The sequence below is a fragment of the Perca flavescens genome, chromosome 19 (genome assembly GCF_004354835.1).
Source record: "Perca flavescens isolate YP-PL-M2 chromosome 19, PFLA_1.0, whole genome shotgun sequence".
In the NCBI taxonomy this organism is placed as follows: Eukaryota; Metazoa; Chordata; class Actinopteri; order Perciformes; family Percidae; genus Perca; species Perca flavescens.
This window is the reverse complement of record NC_041349.1, coordinates 29,065,578-29,089,550: the sequence shown is the minus strand read 5'-3', so window position 1 is coordinate 29,089,550 and position 23,973 is coordinate 29,065,578. Positions and strand designations below refer to the sequence as shown.

Sequence of the window (23,973 nt, the reverse complement as noted above, 5' to 3'; positions counted from 1 at the left end):
TGAGAGAGTCTTGTACAGTCAGACTCTAGAACAAACAATACTGAGATTAGTTCTGCTTGTTCAACGGTTGTTTGATAAATTGCTCTTAATCACATTTGAATTGCTATTTTTATTCTCAGTTCTGGTCATTTTGGCACTGGTGGAAAAAACCTTTGGAAAAGAAGTAGCCTTGGTCATCTAACGTTGCTAACCGGAAGCAAAACAAGTAGCCTTGGCCATCTAACGTTGCTAACAGGAAGCAAAACAAGTAGTCTTGGCCATCTAACGTTGCTAACAGGAAGCAAAACAAGTGGACTTGGCCATCTAACGTTGCTAACCGGAAGCAAAACAAGTAGCTTTGGCCATCTAACGTTGCTAACCGGAAGCAAAACAAGTAGCTTTGGCCATCTAACGTTGCTAACCGGAAGCAAAACAAGTAGCTTTGGCCATCTAACGTTGCTAACCGGAAGCAAAACAAGTAGCTTTGGCCATCTAACGTTGCTAACCGGAAGCAAAACAAGTAGCCTTGGCCATTTAATGGTGCGTTCTTTTTGTCCACCGAAGTCAATCTACGAGTTGTTTTCCGGAGTTACGAACCGGAAGTTGCAAAAAGAACGCCACCGAGGTCGTATATATACGACTCGTCAAGTCGTCTGAACTCAGAGGACCCCGAGTTCACTTTCAAAGATGGCTACGTCGTGCATCACACGTAGTAAACATTGTGGTTTTCTACAATTTTAATCACTTTTGTCTTTGTTGTAACCAAATGAAGAAGTCGTAGACATAGCGCTGTATACTGCTACCTATAGGCATGTCTCTACAGTCATATTATCAGTTAAATACCGCCTAATTAGTTATTTTGTAGCTTGTGCAGCTGAAATTGGCTAGAGATGCTCGGTTGCTATATGACAACAATGGCCGAGTCTTGAGCAGAAAGCAGAGCAGTAGCCAACCGGCTGTTACTTTTTTTTAGACACGGATGTGACGTCACACTTGAGCTACTAGTCGCAATTACAAGACAAAAAGAACGCACCATAATGTTGGAAGCAAAACAAGTGGCCTTGGCCATCTAACATTGTTAACGGGAATCAAAACAAGTTGCCCCGGCCATCTAACAGAAGCAAATCAAGTTGCCTTCGCCATCTGCTGTTGCTAACCAGGAATTTGGTTCAATGGAGCAAGTTTTAATTGTTCTTTAATGTCAGTTCATGTTTCAAGGCATCTGACCAGACGCTTTCAGAACAGCTGTTGTAAAACCCTTCCTAAAGAACACACTATAGGCCAACAGATATCCAACCTTCCATTTGTTAGTAAGATACTTAAAAAATACAGTTTCAGTGCCAGTACACTCCTTTCCAAAAGAAAATAATATCCTGGAGGAATTTTAATCAGGCTTTACAAACAAACCACAGCACTGAAACGGCTCTTACTAAATTAATCAGCGACCTCAGAATAAATGTTGAGATTATGTTTTCGGGGCAACTTCGGGTTGTGCCCCGACACAGATCAGACCCAAAAGGAGGTTACACCCAAGGAAAGATGTTCTGAGGTAGCTGAAAAATGCTTTTTCACTGAAATGCAGACACGTGGTGAGTCTGTGTCCGTCTGGAAAAGTACTGGTACAGTGTTTATGTTAGGGTAGTCAGTTACCGCATTTAAACGCAAATTCTGGGTCGTATTTTGTTGTCTGTATTGCTAGGCTACTGAGGCACAGTGCGAGACACAGAGCGGAACAGACAAATCTCCACACACATGTTCAGATCTCTGTCACGGCAGAAGTGTAGCAAAAAGTGACTATAGAAAGACAGCCATTTGGGAGGTCTGCTGAGTGGGGGGGTTAAAGAAACACAAGAGGAGTGTGAAAAACAAAGTGTGTATTTAAACTTTGGCCCTTCTGGCCTTAACAAGGTTTTATTTTCCAACAGATTTGTTGTCGAGATGTACATGATTCCTAAAAGAAAAAATCATGATGTTTTGAATATGCTGACAGTTTTGAACAATACAGGAGAATAATAATTGCCTTTACACAAATAAAGAAATTTGCACCGTAAATTGATGCAGACAAATTTACCAGAATGCACGAAATGAAGCGAAATGAGCACTCAAAAAAAAGCGCCACCCTTCTAATAGTAAAACAATTACGTGATTATGCACAAACGGATTGAGATACAGTACAGTTTCACAACGCTCCACACACATTTGCAAATATTTTTGCTACAGTGATGGCCCCATACCGGCATACCGGCGCCATCTCACTCACTCCCTCCTCCTCTCCTTGTAGCTCTCCCTTGTTACTTGAAATAATCATCCTGGGCATTTTTTTTTTAGCATCTTCAGCGTAGAGGATTGGGTTGATTGTTGCAACTCGTGTAATACAGTATCTGCTGCCTTTACGTTCGACACCCAGCTCCGCCACTCGCTCACCCGAGCAGCTTCTGTGGCACGGCAGTCTTCGGTGGTGTTGTTTGTTGTGACGTCTGACCAATCAGGTGCATACACAGTAGAGAGAATTATTTGCACCGGATATTATGACCGGAGAGATTTAAATATGTCGGACTTTAAACGAAAAACAACAGGAATTACAGGATTAATTACAGAAGTATTAGTAGAGAGTGCACTTAAAAATTTAAATCTCCGCTGCTGATGGCACAAATTTGGCCACTGATTGAATATAATTAGAACATTTTGTCCTTTTATGATTATTTTTAGGGGGTTTTCCACCTTAAATGGACAGGACAGCTAGATGAGAAAGGGGAGAATACAAACATGCAGGAAATCGTCACAGGTCAGACTCGAACCCTGGACCTCTGCGTCGAGGCATAAACCTCTATGTATATGTGTGCCTGCTCTACCCACTGAGCCAACCCGGCCACATTTTGACTTTATTTTTATTATCATTGTATTTCAGTGGGTTTCACATTCCATCTTGTGTCATGATGGAGTCTCTGTTCATCCTATTTGATCTTGTTTTGCTGTCAGGTGTGTTTTTTTTTTGTTTTCTTCCATTAATGCTATTCCTGTTTTTTAGTTTACATTGATTATGGTATCTAATGCCTGTTTTTATTTGTACATTGATCCCTTGTTTTATGCACATTTTATGCCACGTAATCTCCTTTTTGTAAAGCACTGTGTGCTGCATTTTTTGTATTGAATAGGGCTACACAGTTGAAGTTTTTTTTGTATAAACCAAAACCAGCATAACCTCTTAAAAGAAGCTTTTCCAATGGGTTTTTGCAGCCTACTGGTGTTAGCCAATTTTTTTTTTTTTTATGCATTTGCTTTCTGACGTACAGTATGTCATGCATGTTCTCATTTTTCATCCAACTTGGTAGCCTATTGCCGGAGCAGCTCAGCGGATAGGATAGGAAGGATGAATGGAACCAAATTGAATATGACAATATAATGACCGTAAATGCCTTGTTCTAAGACCCAGTGGCAGCCACGGGGAGCAAACTGCCTCTTACAGTAAACATAATGATGCTATATAGACCTATAATAATTGTTCATGGTTTACGCTACATAATCAGCGGTGGTGTGTGTCGTCGCTGATAACCCAGCACACACGATATGAAAAGAGCCTAAAAATAATCCCACAAGGTCACTATGCTGTCATCACTGAGAAGCCTAGGCTACAACACGGTTTTTATGTTGTTTTTTTTGCAAACATTATGTAACACAATTGGAGATTAACATCAAACAATAGCATTAAAACCCGATACGTCACAATGTACCCAACGGGCCTACTAAGCACCACGGAACACCGCACGCGCTCCGTAGCCCATATAGAGATGCTGTATGCTGGTAATTTTCCTTCACGCGACCTATAGGACAGCACCGAGCCATCCGTTATCTAACCGGCAGCACTGCTTCCACCCCCCAGCCGTCTGCTCTGCGGGTCTTACCGCGGGTGATGGCCGGCCGAGGTGTCCTTGGTGTCGGTGGTCGGAGGAGACGAGACGACGGTATCACGGCTGATGCACGAGCTGCACAGTTCCGGTGATGAATGAAAGACAGGGAACCCGGCTCGCTCGGTGATACACTGAAGACTCGACACGACCCACAGGCCCCTCCCCTCCCAGTAACGTCAAGCCCCCGTACTGGACTCACTGGAGCAGCTCAGCATGACCGCAGCCCTCCCCCTCTCCGCTATCGGTCTGTGTGTGTGTGTGTGTGTGTGTGTGTGTGTGTGTGTGTGTGTGTGTGTGTGTGTGTGTGTGTGTGTGTGTGTGTGTGTGTGTGTGTGTGTGTGTGTGTGTGTGCGTGTGTGTGTGTGTGTCAGTATCAAAAGGAACGTGCAGAGACTTCCAAGGAGCACAAGCAGTTGGGTAGCTCACCTCATTTCTGCCTTTTTTTTTTTCCGGTACCTTTGCGTTCAAGTGTTTAATTTAAGTGGATAGTAATGGCATCAGAGATAGCTAGGCCTACAACAACAAAAAGAACTAAAGGATAAAACACTGCTATAAATAACATCCTGGCAGGATTGTAGCACAAAATTCTGGGCCCTGTAGAAAGGCATTCTTTATGGGCCCCTCCCCACATCCACAGCGATTCATTCTAGCATCTTTTTGGGCCCTTCCTCACATGAGGGCCCTGGGTACTCAGTCCCATTTCCACCCCTGCAAAATGGCCCTCGTTCCACCTGAATTACAAAACAGTGTTTATTTGCTGTGTTTTGAGAACCTCCGAAGCAGTTGATTCTGATGTTCATGAGGTTAAAAGATATGGAATTCGGGATGTTGTTCTCAAATGATTTTTTAGCTAGATTTGACGGAGAGCAATTTGACTAAGCTTCGTCACGCAGTGCCACAAGGATCTATTCTTGGCACACTGCTTTGTTTGTTTTTTCAATGTCAAAGGCTTGCCTGGCTAAAGAACGTTTTTCTAGGGTTCTTTCAGTAGCGGCGAGATCGAAAAGTGCCGCTGTACCGCTAGTGGCATTCCATCAACCTATTTTTCAATCTCGTTATTCGCTGATGATACAAATCTTCTAGCTTCACGTGAAGATTTTCTATGTACATAACCCGTCTGTGCAGAATGGAGTTTCTCTTCCCTCAGCAGTTAAAATACAAAGGATAAGAACTCGGCTAATCATAAAGCGAGGTGAAAAAACAGATCTATATTCAATAGAAAAGATGAAAAGAGATGGACTTATGTACAACGTGAGCCTTTTTAAATTAAATATATTGAATGGTTACGAGAAGGACTCAAGGGGACTCAAGGTGAGTGTATTGTGTACTGACTGTTTTGTATTTGGGGTTGTAGGCTATACACTGTCTACATGGACACTGGTAGATGATAGCTGGAGCTATTGTGTGTAGTTTCTGTCGCCCACATGAGGAATTCTACGCAGTTGCTAGTAGCCAAGGAGGACACGGAGGATAAAAAAAAACAACAAAAAAACATGATGGACTCTTCAGAAAAGGTCATTATTTTTGCTCGAGTTTCTGCGCCACAATCTTCTGAACATAGCCATACTGAGACACACAGAGAGAGTTGTGTGGAGCTGGTGGTCTTAATTAGCTTTGTTAGCAACTCATTTGGCAATGGCTCGAATGTAACGGACGTTCATTAATATCAAAAAGTTACGCGTACAGCTTTAATCGATCAAACGACATTTAGTTATTACACTGTTTTAGGATTGCATCTGAAGGCAGATGTCATGTTTCCAGTTAGGAAGTGAGGGATAACAAAGAAACAGCAGCTTACTGTATGTTCATACTTTTCTGGCAAAAAAAATAAATACAGTTACGACAGCATAATGCACAGTACTTCCCTCTCCTATCCCACTGAGCTTTGACTAACAGGGCTCAGGACGCCCACCAGTGGAACCTTGTGTGAGGTAACGTATTGACAGGGAGATATGTCCCCATCGATGTAATCAATGCCTCTGCACAGGACCAAACTGCTGATAGGACCACAGTCAACATTGATTTAAAAAAGTAATTTAGTTCATTTGTGCTCTCCCAATTGCCATCTGGCTTTGACCTCCTGGGTCATAAACAGTATTTCCAAAACTCACTGACACGATGCCCTCTTTATTTCTGTATGTGCCCTTTATTTTCTATGCTTTGTTGCATATTATTTATTGTGGACGTTATAGTATGACTGAATTGAACCAGAGTTGGCCTGTATGGTATGTGTCTTATTGTCTGTTGTCTTACATTTTCAAAGTTTTTTATATCAGAACATTTGGGTTTCTTTCAACCGAATTGTCCAAAAGTAGTTTGAGTTGCCCACGGAAGGTTCCATGAAACGCTCTTCACAAGTCAAATTAAGGATCAGTTTACTACTTTCCTTGAATTTTTGGTGTTTTATTTAATTTTATAGAATTATTCTGACTTCTCTTTGACAGTCTGTGATTATCCATCAACATAAGTTCCTTTGATCTTAAATATTAGTCCACATTATTCATACTTTCTGCTTTTTTAACTCAAAAGTTAGATATAATTTCATATTAGCGAGTATTGACTATAAATTCCAAAAATGAGTGTAAAACTAGTGGTAATAAGTTATTAGTGCATACTGGTGGAAGTGGGGGAAAAAGCGCCAAAAATATCAAACAATGCTACAAAACCGTTGAAAAAAAAAAACGTTGAAGAGACAAAAATTAGTGATAAAAGTGTCAAAAAAGTGTACATTTTTTGTACCCAGAAGGACAACACAAGGGTTAACCTGTAGGCCACAGGACACCCCATTTTCCCACTTCTTCCATGTGCATCAATATCTGACATTATTATATATAGAGAGGTATTTTACGAAAGATCTCCAAAGGAGAATGAAAGAGTGCCGCCTTTCAAATTAAAAACAATACTGTCTGTTATTTCGACGTTCTCTCTGGCTTCTAGTGTCACAACTTTCCCCCAAATCTGAAGCTGCCATTGTGTACGCACACTTAACATACAACAACGAATGAATGAATGAATAGAATGATTGAATCAAGACACCACAAATTCATCCACATGCAGCATGCGTGTACCCTTTTCAAACAATACACAGAGCAGCTTCCACAAAAAAAAGCTCATTGTCAGCAACACAATTCACAAATCACTCACAAAAACGTTTTAAATACGGAAGAAATCAGAGTAAATTCCATCTTGCCTTTTGAGACAAAGTTAACTTAAGCGCGTCAAAATCGAACAAGTCCGATTGTTGGTTGTCTGTACGCCAGCGTATTTCAGGGTTTTGTTCATTTCATGGAAAATTGACATTCCTAAATCATCATAGAATGTACGGTACGAAAGAAAATGGGATTCACGCTCCACTTCTCCCAAGTCACACAGCTCAGTTTTTGAATGATATATTTCTTTTGATTTTTAAGTTCCCAACTGAGCAACTAAAGATGTTTCTCTTCATGTGATCCATGGTCAAAACTTTTGTTTAACGTGCACAGAAGTCCTTGATTTTGGCTTTGGCAAGAAGACATTTGCAAACTTTGTCAACAATTCAATGGAATCTATTCTAATCGAGTCCTTATTAACCACGCTGCACTCTGTTTAGTCTTTGCAATCGAAATGTCTCATCTGCCAAAAACACAGACCGGACTTGAGAATGAAATGTATTAAATATATAAGCTGCATAGTTCACTTGGCAACTTTGGAGTCACTTACAAGAGTGGAAAAAGGCCGCCGCTATTCATCTGTGCTCTGTTGTCCTCTACTGTTACAAGTGAGAACTGCAGTTGGGAGAGTAAAAGCATCACATCTCTGCTGATTTTGCTATACTATTATGTTATCGCCCTGAAATAAAGTCAGTTCTGCCGTTTTTGTCATTTGAAACACCTTTTTACTGCCACCAGTACCATATCTACACCCCTATAACCAACTTATTACCACTAGTTTTACACTTATTTTTGGTATGGTCAGTAAACCTTATTTAGATGAAATAATATGACATTTTTGTGTTAAAAAAGCAGGAATTATAACTCAGTTTAATCAGTACAATGCTATAAAAATTTAATAAAACACCCAAAAGTCAATGAAAGTACAGAGCTGATCATAAGAGCGTTTTAAGGTGTTATTTTTTTGGGCAATTATGTAGAAAGAAACCCAAATTTCCTGTTCCTGACTCTTTAAAAACGGGTCAAATTGGACCCGTTTTTGTGCATGGACCTAGTTGGGGAAACAGTGTCCAAGCCAAAAAAATAAATTCAAGCCCACAGGACAATACCAATGTACAGCAGGGAGCACTGTCAATACAAAAACATAAAAATAAAAGACATTTCTTCAATTTCACAATTACAATTTTGACCAAATATGTGATGGTAGAGTGGGACAGTTCTCTGACTCTAATAGTTTGTCCACTTCACATAAAGAGATGTTTTTTTTTCTTCATTTAAATAGATCCAAAAGTAACATCTAATCGTAGACTTGATTTAAAAACAAGTTATATCTGTAACTTTCTGTTTGAGTGGGACTATAACATTAAAACGTATCGTGCATTTGAACAAACAATGCACAATATTGGAGGCTGGAGAATGGAATGGTCATAACTGTGACATGTGGTTGACAGTTCCAGAAAAACCTAGTAGACCTTAAGTCAATATTTCATTTTTTATCAAATTACTTTTAGTGCTTCTTTTTTTTGTGTTTCATAAAACCTTTCTAGCCCCTAATATCTTTGGGTATACGTGCAGTTTAGTGTCCCAAATTCCCCATACAATGTCCTTAATTAATTATGAACATGCTGAACCACCTGTGCTACCCTAAACCTAATCCTAACCCTAACCCTAACCTTAACCTGTCTCAAATAAGACCCTCATCATTTGGGACACTCAGGTTGTGATAAATAATTTGGGACACTAAACTGCACGTAGCCTATACCTATCTTTGTTGTTAGAAAACGTCACCTGAATTATTTACTGTCATTAATTCCAACTGTCTATTTCTTGATTGTTTTAAATTAAATATATGTATAGAACCTACATGCAACACTGACAAAATTGTTGCTTTAAAACTGATCCATAACATGGATGCATTAGGTTATTCCATAAATAGGAATATGGCAACCCAATTTGAAAACTACCTTTCCCTGCACTCTTTGCAAGCTCCCAATTTGACAACCAGCCAATCCCCGCCATGACAGTCCGGCACGTGACGTAGGGTAAGTTCCTGCTGTGGCTTAAGGGAAACATATCGACATTCAGCCACGGGAGAATCGCACTTTGCGGGTAAGTTAAGACATTTGGCCACAATGAGGCCACCTGAGTCGATATTATGTGTTCTTCGGAAGGGTTTGCCGGAGGTTTCTGCGCACTGTGGGTCAGAAATAGCCTGAATTTCGGATGGAACAGGCTGTCGCACCGTCCAAGGGCCTTAGCTATTTCCTGGTGCTGGTCTCCACAGCTGTGTCTATTGGAATGGCCAAGTTGGAAAAGTTCAGTTTTGGTGGAGCCTTGTTCTTCTCCACTCCGCTTTGTAACTGTTCTGTGTGCTCAAATGTAGCCAAGAGCGCTACCCTGTTCTGACGCCGACTGTATTCTTGATAGTGAAAAAGACTGAAAGCCATCCTTTGGCTGTGTATTCATAGCTTGGAGCTGGGTAACAACAACACACTGCAAACTGCCCCTTTGCTGTCAGGGTTAGTTAGTCCGTGGATAATGCTAGCTAACGGTACTACCCTTAATGACGCTGTAGGCTACCACACGTATTTTAACTGCGTTTAATACAAACACAAATGTACTGAACTTCAACTCCTCGCTCGTTACTTCGCGACATTATCATTTAATCTCGTTGTGCTCACAAATGCAACCAAGTGTTTGCAGATATAGTCCGTGGTGTAGAAGTGAAAGTGTTTTCTGCGTTGTTGTGTGATTTATATCGCCATTTAGTCGCCCAGCTGCTGATGTACAAGTCACCAGGTGAGAAGCAGCTCCAGTGCTCCAGTCGGTTGTGGGATTACAGCCTTGTGCGCTTGTTCCAATGTTATTGAATGGGACGGGAAATATGCCTGTAAATATATATATTAACGAACTGTCATAGCCCTTGAAGGTGTTAACTGTTTGGAGCTTGTCAGTGTGAGCATGTGCAGACTCAGCTACTGGCTCGGCTTACTGCACCAGATCAATGCATCAGCATGGCTAATATTATTGACAGCAAGGGCGTAGGTTTTGTTTAAACATTGGGGGGGTCACATTATAACTGTGGGGTGTGGGGGCTCCTCTCCTAGAAAATTATGAGCATCAAACACTTAATTCCCTGTGTTGTGGTATACTTTCATGCATCAATTTGTACCCTTTCTGCATCAATTTCTGCTTTATTTATCTAAAGGTAATTATTAATAATTAGGTTAGTTTTACCTCTTTTGGGGATGTCTTTTCTATTTTTTGAGGGGGACAAATCTATCAAATCAATATAATATTGGGGGAGAAATATCTCCTGTATGTAGTAGGAAAGACACAATCACTTTCCTGAGTAAATCCAGTTGGCATTATATAATATTCCATTTAGTTAGCTAATGCTTTTATCCAAAGGGACTTTTAAGTTCATTCAACCATGTGGATACAACCCAAAAGAATCACCCAAGTACATCAACTTCATCAAATATGCTGAACAGCTTTAAGTGCTGCATTTAGAAACAACAGGAGATAGAGAAGAGTTCTTTTATTTTATTTTTTTATATATAGGCCAAGGTGCAGTCTGAACATATGAGTTTGTAGTCTGCAGCCAAAGATTTATAGAGTTTATGCTGTCCTAATGTCAGTAGTCATGATTTTGTTGAGCAGTAAGCTGGGCCTTCTTCATAGTGAGGGAATAGTAGGGCTGCATGAAAAGAGGAAAGTATCTAATTGGGATTATTTTGACGGATATTGCGATATGATTCACGATATTGGAGGGAATTGTCATTTTTGTATCATATATATATATATATATATATATATATATATATATATATATATATATATATATATATATATATATATATATATATATATATATGTATGTGTGTATGTATGTATATATATGTATGTTCTTTAGTCTGTAGGATAGGATTTGGAGGCTGGGAAGTTGTTGCAGCACCACAATACTTAATGTAGAATAGTTTGATCATATTTTGCCTTTAACAATTATTGCACCCCTCCTGCGACTGCATGTTTTGGTTAAAAGTATGCCCATTTAATTGAAGTGTAAATGTACATTCAGCAGCGCATGCTTCCATCACATCTACAGCTAATTTGGCAGCATCCACGGTAAGCAACAGTCTGACTAATGCATGAGTTGAAAAAGTGGTGGCCATCTGGGCAAACTGACACAGAGCCATCTTTAAAGGGTAGTACTGTTTTTTGTTTTTTTCAACTTTGACCCTATTTTCCTGTGGTTTTTTTGTGTCTAAGTGACTGATGGGAACAACAGTCTTTGACATTGGTCCAGTATTAAGCGAGATAGCTGCAGTCGGCAGTCAGCGAAATAAGCTCCAATGTAAGTTAATAGGGCAAAGTTCTGTCCAGCTTGTATTTACCTTCACAAAAGTGCCCGTTTTGCCACTGACAGACTCAGATTATTATTCTAAGTGTCTGACAACATTATGGAAAGGATTTCTAAGGAGGTCGACCTTTCTGTTAAAGAGTGAGATCCTTTTTTTAAAACATAAAAACATCTGTGAAATCGCGTTCGTTAAACCCACCAGACTCCGTGTAAATAACTTCAGTCAAAGTCGACCGAAACAAAATAAAACTTCGAAAAGCCGTTTTGGGTCGTCTTTCTACTTTTCCAACCATCACAACTCTAGTTTTGGTTGAAATAAACACATAGTTTACCAATTTACATGTGAAAATATGTTTGCTTATACACGCTAAAAGTGCTGTTTTTTTAAATGGAGTCTGGTGGGTTTAGCACTAGCGACCTCAGAGCTGTTTCTGGTTAATGAGAAAGGTCTCAAAGAGGTTTTAAAAAGGTCTATCTCTGTAGGGATCATTTCCATAATGTTGTGCCTTGACAGTTAGAATAATAATCTGAGCTTGTCAGTGGCAAAACAAGCCCTTTTAGTGGATCAAACTGACGCGGAACATTTGCCCCATAGCACACATTGCAGCCTGGTCTGTGGCTGCCGGCTACAGCGGTCACTCTTAATACTCGGCCTTTTTCAAAGATTGTTGTTCCCATCAGTCACTTACACACACAAACATGGGAAAATAGGGTCCAGGTTGAAAACAACAGTAGTTCCCCCTTAACAAGCTTGGATAGTAAAGATGAGGCATAGAGGCAGGCCAAGGAGAGCATCTAAAGTCCTGAAAGGAAAATCATTTTTTGAGGTTTTCAATTCTATTTGAAGGGTTTACCAATTAAGCCTGCATATGACATGCTAAATGCAGCCTGAGTAAATAACGCTCTTTGCATTTTATTCCCGTTACTTCAATCCCATGGAAAATTTCCACCTTGAACGTTCTCTGAATTTTGCAACACCAATAGATGTTAGCCAGACAGGGGTTATTGCAGCTACCTGTGCTCTCCACAGAGCAGCTGTTCATTCAGAAACAGGATACACTGAAATACTTTTCACTGTCTGGTTCACTGGTTTAGCCCGAGAGAAGTGGGACAACATAAAATATACGTAATATAATATACGTTTTTTTTTTTAGTAAACATTTAGAGAAAGATGGCCATGACAGCCAACATTAATTCTGCACTCATCCCTACTAGGGCTGCAATAACGAATCGATAAAATCGATTACTAAAAAAGTTGGCAACGAATTTAATTATCGATTCGTTGTGTCGCGCAACTATTAGGCCACCTAGTCGCGGAGATAAAAAAAAAAATTGAGTTGAGCGCAGAGCGGAGCGGAACAGCGCGGAGCGAAACAAAAGGAAAAAGAGCAGAGCGGGGGTAGAGGAAATACGGAGAGAGACCGGAGAGACCCGTAACGTTGTTCTGAAACACTCGGCGGAGGCAGAGAAATCAGTACGACCTAAGTCATCCAAGGTGTGGGAGCATTTCACACTAAATCAATCAGAAACGTGTTAATTACAAGATAAGCAAAAGCGACACGGCATGGCACGGGCGCACCACGGTGATGAGTCAGCACCTAAAACGTAAACATGTTGGAGTCCTTGATGAGGAGGAAGGGAGTTCAACAGCAGGGTAAAGTCACTACACTATCCTCCTTCTGTTCCGTTCTGAAGGGAGGAACGTACCATCCCTCCAGTAGCTCTTCTGGTGCTGCTGTTTACTCGTTATCCAGCTGACTAGCATGACAAGCTAGCGTTAGCTCGTTAATAACAGTAATAAAGCAGGGGTGGTATAGTTTGCAAGACTAAAGACACGGTTTTATTCACTCGCCTTTTTTGGCCCATTAATTTTTCAATCTGTTATGTATATATTATGTGCTTTGTCCCATATCAGTTATTGTTGACAAATATAATAGTGTGTGGTGTATAAACGAACTTAACTTGCACTTACTACAATGATAGTAATAATTTAATGAATAAGTGTGTGTGTCTGTCTTGTCTGTATCTGCTATTTGGGTTACTTACCTTTACACATCTATTAACTAAAACAATAAGTATGCATGTATTGAGTTGATGTAAATTAATGTTTTTTTTTTTTTATCCGATTCATTGGTTAATTGAAAAAATAATCGACAGATTAATCGATTATTAAAACAATCGTTAGTTGCAGCCCCTATCCTTACAACAATGCAATTAACTTAAACTTATGTCAATGCTAACGTTAATAAAAACACTGGTCTACATGTGCTTGTGGTTTGTTCCAGGTATTCTCCTGACCCCATCCTTCTTTTTCTTCCTATAACCACCAATGGTGCAGAGCTCCAGACTGCAACCAAATGGTCGCATTTTGCGACCAAAATTTGAGTGTGTGCGACTGAATTTTACATCCAGTTGCACATGTGCGACTAGTACATTTGCCCCCTTTTTTTACACGTTAAATGTCGAAACGTAGGTACCTGAGCGCCTAAGCGCAAGCTTATCTGTCCTCTCTGAAAATTGACAGAGAGCGGTGCTGAGACACAAACACACACACACACACTCGCACACACGCGCAGAGTTGCGATCGGCGCAAACTACGTCGGCTGTTTTGTTGAAGTCACAGCGAGTGATGCCGCTAAAGTGGTTTCAAGTATGGTTACAGTTTTTAAAAACTTCACGCAGGCAGCGTTTGCTGCTATATGATATTAAAAACAGTCACGGTGCTGTTGACGTTACACTATCTCTGAGACAAGCAGCAGGCTCAACAGTTTTTTGTAATTACAGAGGGAAAGTACCGAAAAAATTTACCGTTATAATTTCAGGTATCTGTACCAATATTGGTTCAGATGCGAAAGGTACCCAACCCTAAGGGTAGTAGCCTAAACAATGCATGTTTAATTTTAAGGTGAATTCATTGTAGTTGTAGACCAGAGTTGGTATATTTTTTAATTATTTAGTTTACTGTCATGACCGCAATGGTGCCTTCTATGTTGCATCTTATAAGTACTAAGTATTTATTAGTAATACAGTGGAAATTAGTAGAAATGTGAATATTTGGTTAGCATGTTGATTTACGGTGTGTGCCCCTAAATTTTCTGGTTGTGCCCCTCAGTAGGGGGTCACTGTGCTCCTAGTGAAAAAAGTTAGTCTGGAGCCCTGTGGTGGCTACCAAAAACGCCAGGGAAACGGTAATGATCTCATTCGTCCATTTATCTGTCTCTCTCATTGTTTTGTTTTTAGCTGACACCAATTTAATTGCAATTTACATATTGAATTGACATAATTACGGTGGCCAATCATGTAATTGCCGATCAGACTAATTGGTGTGTTTTTGAGGCGGTGTGAGTCCTGTACAGGAAACGGGAAACATCACTGCCTCTATCGCTGCCACAAGAGAGTTTTAAAACCCCTGACACAAAGCACTGAACTGCCCGGGAGTTTGTGGAACAGCTGTTTCCTGCACCAACAAAGCTCAGTCTGACCTTCTCTTTTTCTTCTCTCTTTCTCCGTGAAATGAAGCTGCCTTCGAGTGCGGTCAGTAATGTTGAGATCTACAAAAGATCTGATGGAAAACAGTACTTGTGCTCCATCGGGGGCGTTTTTAAAGTGCTCATATTATTCTTTTTGGCTTATCATTTTTTTTTTTCACAGGTTTACAAAGTGAAAAAGCCCAAAAAAAAAACATGGTGTTTTCTGAAAATTAAACCACGTAAACCTATTCTGGTACAAACTCTAAACACAATTATGAATCTGAAAATGAGCATAATATGAGCACTTTAAGAACACAACAGGAAGTCACACAAATGAGCCATTTAAGTGACACTCCCACCGCAGCACAACCCTGCCTTGATCGTTATCGATCATGATTTTGTTAAGTCTGAATCATGATTTTGTCAGGTCTGAATCATGATTTTGTCAGGTCTGAATCATAATTTTGTCAGGTCTTCATCATGATTTTGTTAGGTCTGAATCATGATTTTGTCAGGTCTGCATCATGATTTTGTCAGGTCTGGATCATAATTTTGTTAGGTCTGAATTTGGTTGGTTTGAATATTCACTGTTGATTACTACCGAAGCTTCGAGGCACAAAAAAATGGTATTCGGGACAGCCCTGCTGCCCAGACACTAGAATCCAACCGAAATGAATGTGTCCATCCTTTTTTGAGATTTTTATTTTTATTGTTTGGTTTTATGGTAGCACGCCCTAGCATTGTTTTGACGGAATACCAGAATATAATTATTTTACTTGTGGTCCTTAACAGTTTTTTAGTACGGAAACCTTTAGCTTGTCACCAAAAAAGGTTCAGTATTGCCTTAGATATAGGAAGCTGTGCTACGGTGGTTTGTTTCTTTTTCCACGAAACATCCGTTTAACGCGAGTATAATTAGCTCCCAGGTTTGTAACTCTTGAGACTGCACCCTGCTGCCACAGGCTTTCACAGAATGAGGAAGTTTCATGTGCTGGTTTATTGTGAGTATTGATGCATGCGTCTGCTCTCACAGTAACACAAGACCAGATAATTTGACGTTAAGAAAGATGGGTTACACTTTACTTGAAGGTGTCTACATAAGAGTGACATGACACTGTCATGAACACATGACACAGTCATGACACATGAACCCTAACCCTAACCCTAACTTGTCATGACAAAAACCGAAGAAGCGTTATGTCATCAACTTTTATGACTTGTTTATAATGTTTATGACCCGTTCATGACAGTGTCATGTCACTCTTATGTAGATAACTTTTTTGAGTAACGTGTAACCGAATGATGTTTAAGCGTGCACTCAGTTCATCGGGCCTCTCTCATCATTTCTGCTGTCCATCAAAGTTTAATATCCGCCCTCTGTCTATTGGTGAAACCTTATACTGCCCCCAACCACAAACCGCTGTGTCAGCCACAAAAACTAAGTCATAATATAAGACTGGATATAAACCAACGGCCCCTTGTCAAACTATGTGATATCAACGGTGGTGGCATGTAACTAAGCTTGTTTACTTAAGTACAAATTTGAGGGACTTGTACTTTACTTGAGTCCTTTCTTCTCATGGCACTTTCTCCCTCTACTCCCCTACATCTCAGCGAGAAATCTTGTACTTTTTACTCCACTACAGACAGCTTTAGTTACTTTACACATTCAGACTTTGCCCACAAAACACATGTAGTTTTATAAAAGACAATGTTTTATTATAACTTGAACTACCCAACAATATACTTTTTGTTTAACAGAACTGTGTGATGGTTTACAGTTTTCTAAAATGTGAGGATATTTCTGCATTGAGTACTTTTTCTTTACAGTATCACTTCCTTCTGACTTTCTCTTTGACCGTACTCCATATAATTCCCTCTCTCTGAGTCACCAAAAAAGCATCTTCTCCGTTTCCCTCCCTCCCTCCCTCCCTCGTCCCTACCCTCCTAAAGCTCTTGTGATCAGACTGGTTCAGACAGGTATCACTGGATCTCTAAGCAGACCAGGAATAAACTCACTTTAGCATTTGAATTGAATGAATGAATGAACTTGTTTTTTAAACTGTTTTTAAATCTTGAAACTTCATTTTGATAGACCACATTTGTTAAACCTTTTATAAAAATGTGTTTTAGCATTTTCTAAGTATTTCGTTGGGTCTGTTCTGTTCATCGGACTGAAGTAATTGAAGTTGTCTCGGGTTGAATAAAGGCTGTTTCCGACAAGATGGGTTCGCATAGTATGACTGACTGAACATCCCACCTTACAGATTCGCCTATGAAAACAGTCGTCCGTCGGCCTTCATTTTGATCCACCTGACTTGCTTGGTCGGAGGGCGGGCAGTCGGACTCAATGACCAATCTGATTGGTGGAGTGCTAACCCGGAAATGCCGGGCGGGATGAGTGACGGACGCCTCTCAAAATCTGACGTAAATCTTTTGAACTGACCGTTGTCGATCTGAAACACATTTCGGTGAACTATTTTCGTGAAATACGAGATAGTATTTAGAACAAGCCACCGTTACTGTCGGCTGGAGAAGCCAGACCAACGTGACGCGTTCGTATGTAACTTTTCCCGCTTCAGGTTGGAAAAGGAATTGTCAATCACATTACATTGTCCAGTTCATTCAAACTACAGATCGGCTACCTGATCTGGCAAACTTGCATAATGTAATGTGATGGACAATTCGGCTTCAACCTGTAGGGGGACCGAAGTGGGAAAAGTTACCTAGTGTTGCTTTAATATCTTGTATAGTCCTTCGTGTCATGGGGACTTGGTTAGTTTATTTACATTTTGTATTAGCCTGTCCAAACGCATTCGATCGTGGCACGGGTCTCTGGGACCGCCCCCATGCCAGTTCACGTGAAATGAAATCACATAGTACGCGAGGGTCACCGGGGGGACCCGAAGCTCAATGCCAGGCCACTGCAAAAACATCAAATAAACTGAACGGGTCCTGGGCACCCGAAGGACAACACAAGGGTTATGGTTAAGTTGCATATAATGGCTTATTTGGGCTCCGTGTAATCAGGTATTTTATCTGCTGAACCATAACATTTGACAAACTAACCGGATTTAATTGACAAAGCACATTATGGCTACATCTGTATCATCTTTCAGTCTGTTTTTAATATGTAAATAGTTATTTATTCTGAAAGTATCTGTTAATGTTATGTAGCCTAGTCATCGTTTTTCAATGACTAGTTCATAAACCTTTGTTTGACTAGTTTTTACTGAACCCAGCAATCCCGCACCGCGCCGCCACTTCCTGCACCTCCCACCACATCCTGCACCACCCACCACCACGAGTAAATTCTTAACCTATGAGAAACCCTGGCAATTATTTAACAACATAATCACCATTTCTTTGTTTAACCGGAATGAATTGCTAACATTAGTCCTAAGGGGTATTATTGTTGATGGTAATAGTCAGTTTGATGTTCATTTAAGGAAAAGATCAGAGATTCACCGATTGACGGATTTCTCGGGTGATGGGCCATGACCAGTGATCAGTCAGTCAGTCTGACATATGCCGATTTCATGCCGGTCAAATGCACTCGGGCGCCGCATGATTAACCTAGCGCAACATCAGCATCACACGTGCACATGCAGGGTTTCCGCTCAATCAGCTCTTTATGAAATGTCATAAAGTCGTAATTACACACGGCTCTGCATCTCAGGCGAACGGTCAGCCACGCTCTCTCTCTCTCTCTCTCTCTCTCTCTCTCCTCCCCTCTGAGGCCGAACAACTGGAACATGACAACCACACTCACGCGGGTCCCGTGAAATATGACCGCTACGGTTTATCGGAAAATAGCTGCTGGGCACCCTGACTTTGATAAAGTTACTGTTTATCAGACCCCAGATGAGACGAGAAGCTAACGTTGGTGAACGCTGCAGTCCCTCTGCCTCTGATGCCCGGCTGCAGGAGATGCGGTATTCCTCCGACAAGCTGGATTAACGTTATTGTTTAAAATGCTTTCCAGGTTAGTGGGGGTGCATACCGCTCAAAACCAACATTAAAAACGTAGTAATGTTCCGAGGTAACCGTCGGTAGCTAACGTTAGCAGATAAGCCCGTTGACAGCAACGGTAGGCCAGTCCCTCCAGAGAAACGCAATTATGCGATCGCATAATTCAGTGCATAATCAGCAAGTCTGCATATTTATGTGGGGGCCGCATTTTTTTCAAATACGCCATACTTTCGCCGCATAAATTGCCGATTTCTGCGCAAAATATGCGGGGCTTGCATGATTTCATAATCCCCGCATTTTTGTTGCAAAAAAAGACCCATATATCTGAGCAGAAAGTTGAAAAATGTTGCGTTTACGTCACACAAGAGAAGCCATTTCCCCCTGTTGCCATGGGAACGTTATGAAGTGACGTAATTACGCGACGTGAATATCATCGAAAAGCAGGGTGTTGGGGGAATCACTTTATTTTTTTTTTCTCTCTCTTTTTCATCAAACCGCAGTTTTTGCAAGTTCCCACAGCTTTTGCAAGTTCCCACAATTTCATTGCATAAAAAATTGCATAAATATCCCGCATATTCCATCGCATTTTTTAAGAAAACGTGCCAGATAATCAAGGATTTTTGCCCGCAACAATCACTAAAAACGCATTTATTTATTGTTCATATATTAAGCACAATGACAAATAAAGCAAACTCGCTAAAAAAAGCAACTACACGCTGTTTTCAGGTAACCTTACTGTTGACGTTCAAACAGTGAGCGCTTGTTTAGCCCGGCTGGACATGTGGCAGATGAGAGAAGAAACAGACAGAATGCTTCTGTTTTCAAAGAAATACTTGGTGTGTGTGTGTGTGTGTGTGTGTGTGTGTGTGTGTGTGTGTGTGTGTGTGTGTGTGTGTGTGTGTGTGTGTGTAAAATGTTCTATTAAAGAAAAGGTAGAAAAGAAATATTTGTGTGTGCTGTAAAGAGGTTAGAAAAAAATGGAATCGGCTAAAATGGGGTTAGGCAGGTCAAACTCAATGAGAAATCGGATCGGCCTAGAAAGTTGTAATCGGTGCATCTCTAGAAAAAAATACAATGTTTATGATAATAAAGAGGTGTGGTTTACTTCATATCCTGAGTACTTGTGTTATTACATTATCTGGGTCACATGACCGTGATATAACCAAAATATGTATCGTGGGATAAATTCAAGACTTGTTTTTGTTTGAAAAACTCATTAATAAATATTTTTACATTTGACAGACCATTACATTGTTAATCGCAATTATTTCTGTGACAATTAATTGTACAGCAACATATGGAAGTGCTAGTGTTTTTTTTAATTTGTTTTTTTTCTCCACTGCACAACACAGCAAGGTAAAGTAGTTTACCCTGATGACGTGGTTGAGGTGTGCTAGTCAAAAAACCACAGTAAGGGGCGCCCGGGTAGCTGAGTTGGTGGAGCGGGTGCCCATATGTAGACGTTTACTCCTCGACGCAGCGGTCCCAGGTTGGACTCCGACCTGCGGCCCTTTGCTGCATGTCATTCCCCCTCTCTCTCCCCTTTCATGTCTTCAGCTGTCCTGTCAATAAAGGCCTAAAAAAATAATCTTTTAAAAAAACCACAGTAAGAGCCTGTCGCATGCAGCTCTTCAGATCACTGTGGTAGTTTGTACAAGTCCTCCCTGCCCTATTTAAAACTGACCCACTGTCCAAATAGCACAGAATATTGGGTTGGTTGGCCCTGTTTATTTTTAATTTTTTATTGGAAGACATAAATAAAGCTCTGCTAACTTGGTGAGTCCAGCACAGAGTTAAGCCGCCGAGGATCGGGCTAAGGTGAGGAGACCAGCACGGGTTGGCCAGGGTCTACTCAAGCAGGATCACAGCAGCGCTGCGCAACATATGGCTAACCCCCCGCTGTGAGACGAGTCGTGGAAACACGTCATCGTGGCTTGGCATAGCACGGGGCAGACGGCTTAAGCTTCCTGCCCCTTAAAAACCATGTAATACTCCGAAGATCCCGGCTTCTGTTACTTCTGACTCTTGTAGGACCTCCAACTTAATGACATTTGCTAAATTGCTGGAGTTCCTCAAAATAAGCAGTGTGGCAAACTCTGATGATCTCTGGTGCTTCCCACCTCTACCCAGCCCTGCTTGCTTCTATCTGTGAGAATATTAAAAGCGAAGTTGGTCCATTGCTTTGTACATGTTGATCTGTGCTCTTTATTACTGGTCACTTTACTGTGAATTTAAGATTGACCGGTGTACCAGAATGGTCAATATTAGCTTATATATATATCATATCCGTATCAGCGTATATGTTGGCCCGCATGCTGGTTTGTGGTCTTTAAGAAACCGTGTCACCCTTACAGTTTGTCCACCAGAGAACACTGACAACGTTTCATGCTCACTATGTGTTTTGGCCACAGATGCTCAAGGGCGTTTGTTCTACATCCCTTTATGGCAAACTGTGGGAGTGGGAATGAGACTACGTTACGTTCAGCTCTTATAAATCTGTCGGAAAGAATGCATATGAATATTTCTGGGTAGTGCCCTACAATGGTAGTTATGGTACCATGATACATATTTCAAAAGATGGTTTTTAGAGGTGTTGCTATGACTGCAGTTGAGTGACAGCTGAGCCCCAGCGTTACCGGCCCCCAGTACACTCAACACCTGTTACTCCCCTTACCTTTACCAACTGTTGTGTGTACATTTGGAGGCTGTAATTCAATATCAGAAAAGGGCTAGGTAGTTAATTATTGACGGCACATATGCTAGTAATGGCGTGAGTGGGCTCATTGGCGCTCAAAGCGTTCTTCAACCTGAGTCTACTTGGTGATGCTGATCACTTTTGTAAAACATACTTCTTGCACACCTTCAGTGATGTTTCTGGAATCATCGGCTCCGTGGCTCCTCTCTCGGAGCACAGTGGACCTGCTTGGCCCTATGTGTGCTGCTTTGAAGCACGCATAGGGGCCATAAGGCACACATAGGGCCATAAGGCCTTGGAAGCACACTGTACACAAAATCAGAATTAGCTGCAATTAAATGCACTTTTGTACATGGATATAAAGACTACCTCAGAGTTTGACTGTTCAACAGTGATGCCTTATGCCTGACCTCCCTTAAAGATATTAAATGTAAACACTGTTTTTTTTATACAAATGTGCGGACAAATGATTTACTTGAGAGCACAAATGAATAACTTCAGAGCATGAATTATTCATCTCTGTGTGGAATTTTCCCTTCTCTCCATGTCACCCTAGGGCTGGGCGATATAGCTGAAAACTGTATCGCGATATAAGTGTTTCATATCGGTCGATATCGATAATTATTGATATTTTTTATGACCTATTTAAAATAAGGACCAGGAGAAAAATATATATTAAATTTAAACATTTTTATTTTAAACTTAACCTTCCTCTGATTATAATCCCCTCAGTTATAAAGCAGGAATGTCAACACAACCATGGAAAACACTCAAATAATTAAAATGTAAACATAGGTCTAAAATCACAATGAACACTTAACAATTATCTCTTAACATTAAGGTGCAAACTTAAAGAATAAGTAAGAAATGCTTCATAAAGTGTAATAAAATAGTGCAAAATGTTAAATATAAGAAACCTGAGAAACTATTTTCTGCAGGTTTAGTGCTAGGTTGGTAACCTGGCTTCTGAACAGACATGTCTGCCTCCGTTATTTCTTTGTAGTGTTTAGTAAGGTGCTGATGCAGAGTACCTCTCCATGGCGGTCTGCTGCTTGTAGTGTTTAGTAAGGCGCTGATGCAGAGTACCTCTCCATGGTGGTCTGCTGCTTGTAGTGTTTAGTAAGGCGCTGATGCAGAGTACCTCTCCATGGTGGTCTGCTGCTTGTAGTGTTTAGTAAGGGGCTGATGCAGAGTACCTCTCCATGGTGGTCTGCTGCTTGTAGTGTTTAGTAAGGCGCTGATGCAGAGTACCTCTCCATGGTGGTCTGCTGCTTGTAGTGTTTAGTAAGGTGCTGATGCAGAGTACCTCTCCATGGTGGTCTGCTGCTTGTAGTGTTTAGTAAGGTGCTGATGCAGAGTACCTCTCCATGGTGGTCTGCTGCTTGTAGTGGTTAGTAAGGTGCTGATGCAGAGTACCTCTCCATGGTGGTCTGCTGCTTGTAGTGGTTAGTAAGGCGCTGATGCAGAGTACCTCTCCATGGTTGTCTGCTGCTTGTAGTGTTTAGTAAGGCGCTGATGCAGAGTACCTCTCCATGGGGGTCTGCTGCTTGTGCGGTGTAGCAGCTGCAGATGTTGTTGGACGTTGCTGGCGAATACGGCTGTGCTCCAAAGTGTGAGCGCGGCTAAGGTGGTAAAACAAGTTTGTGGTAGTACCAGTGTTGGTGGGGACGACGGTCTGACGACATTGGTCTGTCTACGGTCACACTTATAAAATCCCCAAAAACTGCCATACTGACTTTTGTTTTATCAACAATTTCCTCGCTCGCTGCGGCACTCACTTTCCACTTATCACTCCACGCCGGTTCTTATTGAAGAACACGAGACAGCGATGTGGCGCAACCAAACTTGATACTGTTACATGATTGGCTGTTAGAGTGTCACTCCCTACGTTGCTAGGTTACCAGAGAGCGAGTGCCTTTGTTCATGCAATCAAACTTGCTTCACAATCTCTGGTTTCTTCTGATGAAGAAAAACAAGTTATCGAACATTTTATCGACCGCATTTTCTATTGATATTGATTATGTGTCTATCGCGAGACATATTGTTATCGTTTTATCGCCCAGCCCTATGTCACCCCATAACTTCACTTGGGCCGACAGGAAATGTGTAATCCTACATTAGCAACTGGCAGTTCACTGACAAGTTATGTCACATCTGACCTGGAGTAGTCTGGCCCTCCAAAATGTTCCGGTGTCGGTCATCTTTCTGCTGACGAATCTGTACTTGTTGGGTGCATTCCGATCGCCTGGTACTTCCCTGGTCACGGGGTGTTCAGCCATGTTAAATAAGATTCTTAACCGTAGGGAGCAAACCTGCTCGGTTCAAAGGGAAGGTGTCGCGAAGAACTGAGCAACGTTTTCATCACTTCGCCAGAAGTTGAAAAAGCAAGATTGCCCATCAGTCATTGCACCTCCGTGAAATAACACTGTACATCTTG

At 41.1% G+C, this 23,973-nt stretch overlaps 2 protein-coding genes across 4 annotated transcripts in view; one reads left to right on the top strand and one right to left on the bottom strand.

The window, feature by feature from the left end:
- Positions 1-4,062, bottom strand: part of nat16 (N-acetyltransferase 16) — a 43,386-nt gene extending 39,324 nt beyond the window's left edge. For both annotated transcript variants that reach the window (XR_003690944.1, XM_028564418.1), the window contains exon 1: positions 3,882-4,062. The gene's annotated coding sequence lies outside the window, so the exon portion shown is untranslated. The remainder of the gene's footprint in view (positions 1-3,881) is intronic.
- A 4,987-nt stretch (positions 4,063-9,049) lies between these two features.
- The window catches only part of mtm1 (myotubularin 1), a 43,304-nt gene continuing 28,380 nt past the window's right edge, over positions 9,050-23,973 (top strand). For both annotated transcript variants that reach the window (XM_028564529.1, XM_028564528.1), the window contains exon 1: positions 9,050-9,145. The gene's annotated coding sequence lies outside the window, so the exon portion shown is untranslated. The remainder of the gene's footprint in view (positions 9,146-23,973) is intronic.